Below are 4,274 nucleotides of genomic sequence, written 5' to 3'. Positions count from 1 at the left end.
ATCCTAGGGCCCTTCAGATTAATGCGAGATCTGCTCTGCCCGTGTGTTAGAAATGGGACAACAAAGCCTGGATGACGGGACATCTGCTCACAACGTGTCTTACTGAATATTTTAAGTCCCCTGTTGAGAACTACAGCTCAGAATGTGCCTTTCCAATGTGACCGCTCATTGACGATGCGCCTGGACACCCACGAGCTCGGGTGGAGATGGACGAGGGGATTCGTGTCGTTCTGTGCCCGCTAACAGGACATTTGCTGTGCAGCCCAGGAGTCAAAGGGCAGTGGTGACTTTCAAATCTTATTCGGAAATACATTTTATAAAGCTTTAGCTGCCATAGGTAGTGATTCCTCTGATAACAACAATAGTTCACTGATGGTTGAAATATTTGCATCAAACTGTCATAAATTGATTTTCATTTACCGTCTTTTTAAAAACTTAATTTACATTTAATGCCCATGTCAGCTTATCTTTATGATTCCTAAAATCCCATAACTATCTGAAATATAATTTCATTATTCTTCAGGAATCGTTTGCATTCCATTTTATATTTTTAGTAAGAATCATATTAAGTAGTGGATTTATAAAATAAGAGTGAGCTCTGTGTCAGCTACTTGCCACACCATGACTGCGTTGAAGTCCGATTCACAGAATTCAAGAGGAAATAAGACGGTACCAAACAGCTATTGTGCATTTGCATACTGTCATTTCAACAACCAATGGCACTGGGGGATGCTGTTTTACTCTCGGGAAACATAAGAATGCCCAGTGACTCTGTAATGCAACGTCTGTCTGAAGCAGGTAGTCATCATCCCTTCCATTCAGGAGCCAAATCGGGCTTTTATTTGGAAGACCTGACAAAGATGGATTTAGCACGAATAGAGCCCATTATTCACATGTAAGCTTCTGACATTCATTATTCAATATTTAAAGAGGTTACAGAACTGGGAAGAGCCAAAAATATAAAGCTCTACTTAAAAAACTATTAACCTTAACGCAGATTTTAGAATTTTGTGTTGTGACAATGTTTCCCAACTGACAACCTACTCAGCCCCAGGAGGCTTGATTAGATCGTTAATTAATGCAGCCTGGAAGTGTGATGACCTCTCATTAAAGTGAATTTTCCTTCTTCTGGCAGCAAAATAATAAACTTAATTCAAACGAGTTTCACAGCTATGCAAAACCAAACTGATTAGAGGCTGGTAATGAAGTATGTCAATAGGTATTCAACAAACTCTAGGAAAAAATAAAGTTTCTATTTATTAAGATTGTGAGGATTAAACATTTTATTACTATAAACGAAACAAAGTATAAACATGCATATTTAGTGAACATGAATAAGTGGAATGTATCTTTGCAAAAATATATCACGAAATCATAAGAATCCTAATTATTTTGAGTGGTTTTCCTCAAATTCAATTTAGTTTGCTGTTGCCTGAAACACTTAATCTTAAATGCCGTAGTTGAATATCCTGCAAAACCATTATAATTTACATTTGAAACTAAACTATGTATAAACATGCTATGTACCTTTTTACCATAGGTTTTAAAAATAAATGTGTAAGATAAATAAAATGTTCTCTTCTTCTCGGGATGAATTACTCAGATTGCTAATAATATAAGGGCTCCTAATAAACCAAGGACTAAAATCATATCAAAGGGAAACAAACAAGAAGCTTTGCCAGCCTCCAAACATTAAATAAAATGTTTCATCTTATGGCTTCTGAACTTAAAATGTTAATTAATACTTTATTATAAATACCTTTTATTTATACTCAACCCTTAAGAATTTTCTGGAAGTGGTTTATTATTTTCAATATTTTTGATATTTTAATCTGCTTTACTTGATGTCTGATTATAAAAATCACATGTGAACATTTAAGCAAAATATATAACAAAGAAATCTATTTAAAAAGTTGGTCTCTTCATGCCACAACCCATACACACTCTATCTTTTTATTTAATATGTCCACGTGCTCAGGTTTAGAGGACTAATTGTTTTAGTAAAATTCACATGAGGGAATGCATATAATCTCATGTACGCTTGGTGAGTTTTGAGTGAACACGTCCAAACCTCTTCTCTAAGTCACAGAGTGTTTTTTTCATCCAGAAACTACTTCCGCTTTTCCTTTTCGGCCAACCCCACAGTGCCATCTGCAGACATCCACTTTTCAATTTTTTCTTTTAACCACAGATTGTTTTGTTGCTTCTAGAACTTCGCAGAAATGAAAACATACCACTTTATGTGGGCAATTCATCCATGTAATTGTGCAAGTCAGAATGTTCAAAAATTTCTGAGTGATGTCTCATTGTGTATGTATATCTATCACGACTTGTTTATATATTCTCAAGTTGATAAACATTTTGATTTTTTCCTGTTTGAGTTATGATGAATAACGCTGCAACAGACATTCTTATGTAAATCTGGTAGCTAATATACATTTTACTTCCCTTAGTTAAATATCTAGGAGCATAATTTCTGAGTTGTTGGGTAGGTAAAAATATTTTTCTAGAGTGGCTGCACTATTTCACACTTTCACAGACAATGCCACTATTGCCATTTCTTCTGGGCCTCAGTGACACAGCTGAGGGTCCTCAGGGTCCTTCAGGGTAGCCTTATGCATTCGTCATCAGTCACTGTAGGTTCAATGTACGATTCTCTGATGAATACCAATGCTAAACACTTTCTCATGAGCTTATGACCTACTTCTATAAATAAGATACATCTCATGTATACACATAAGGTTAACTTTTTGAGATAATATTTCCCTTAGCATAAATATAGTTTACCTGATCTATTTTATAAAAGTATCGATCAGGCATATTTGGTATATTATATTGTTTTGATTTATTAAGTAACAAGTTCCTTATCTTCAGATATTTATCTCTAGAAAGTAAAGATACTAGATTGAAGATATAAAGAGATAAAATGCATTCTTAAAAACTGTTTTAAATGTATAAAAATTCTTATCTTCCTAGTTTATTTATAAAATAACATGATATTAATTTTGCCTTACTGTCAAATATGCAATATATACTTTGTAATAGAAATAGTATCTTAGATAAATGATAATGAACTCTTTTCAATTATAATTTATGGTTATGACCTATATTTCAACAATAATTTAATATTTTAATTAAATTTGAAGTCATTTTCTTTTCTAAAAATACATCTTTCATCCCTTTTTTTATAGTTTATTGAAGTGATTTTCCATCTCAACCTGCAATATCTGGTTATAAATTTTAATACCATTTTTCAATGAAGTACCTCTATGTTATTTATTTTAATATACTCTTTGGACTACTTGAAAATTAAGAAATACTTTGACTTTTCAGGAAATAATTAATATAGAATTGAGATTAATGTATAAAATTAGCATGTAAGTGTAAATGTTTTAAACAGTTCTGACATGCAAATAAATGTGTGTACATAACATATTTTAAAACTTTTATATGATTCTAAAATTTCACATCAGTTTCTGGAGTCATGTAATGTTTGATTTCTCAAATGAACACATCAATCATGGTTGTGCTTATTGATATAAAACCAATTAATCTTTTTAAAAGTTTACGCAAAAATTAAATGTTTTCTATTGGGCACACCGGACTATACAAGTCCAAAGTGAGGTGTACGTTAAAGCATATTTGTTTCAAGTCCGTCACTGGACATAGAGAACGGGTGTTACTTTTCTGTAGCCGCCCAGTAAGTTAGAGACTTGAACCTAAGCTTCCATCTCCTGACTGACATTGTGCGTATCGCTAAAAACGCTAGATTATATTTAATTTTTGATGTGTAACTAGGTTTATGGGAACTCTTCCTGATCCTATGATATCATAATGAATCAGAGTCAAAACTCATGTAAGAACTGGGGATGAAGAAAACCAATTACACTGGCTTTTGATTTTTTGTATAATTTTTTTCTTTTTTTCTTTTTTATCCTATGGCACCTGGTCTTCCTAGGCCGTCTCCCATCTAAGTACTAACCAGGCCCGATCCTACTTAGCTTCCGAGATCAGATGGGATCAAGCTTGTTCAGGGTGGCATGGCCATAGACCAACACACATGCTGTTTTAAAATACTCTAAAATATCATGTTTAAAGTGCACTTTAACTTTGAAAAATCGTATCATAAATCAAGATGAAGTGAAGGATTTAAAACTTAAGAGTCTTGCCTAGCTCTTTTATAACTCATGATATTTAAAACAGGCGTTTGTTTTTCTATATTGCTTAAGAAGTTATTTTATTAATTTTTGAGCATTATAACTACCTGAAAACTA

At 33.0% G+C, this 4,274-nt stretch overlaps 1 pseudogene; it reads right to left on the bottom strand.

Annotated features, from left to right (window-relative positions):
• Positions 1-3,933: 3,933 nt before the first annotated feature.
• On the bottom strand, positions 3,934-4,052 carry LOC112484682 (annotated as a pseudogene).
• Positions 4,053-4,274: the final 222 nt, after the last annotated feature.

This window comes from Pteropus alecto, unplaced genomic scaffold, assembly GCF_000325575.1.
Source record: "Pteropus alecto unplaced genomic scaffold, ASM32557v1 scaffold17, whole genome shotgun sequence".
Lineage (NCBI taxonomy): Eukaryota > Metazoa > Chordata > Mammalia > Chiroptera > Pteropodidae > Pteropus > Pteropus alecto.
The sequence above is the reverse complement of the archived record's forward strand: the minus strand, read 5'-3'. Positions and strand labels throughout refer to the sequence as shown.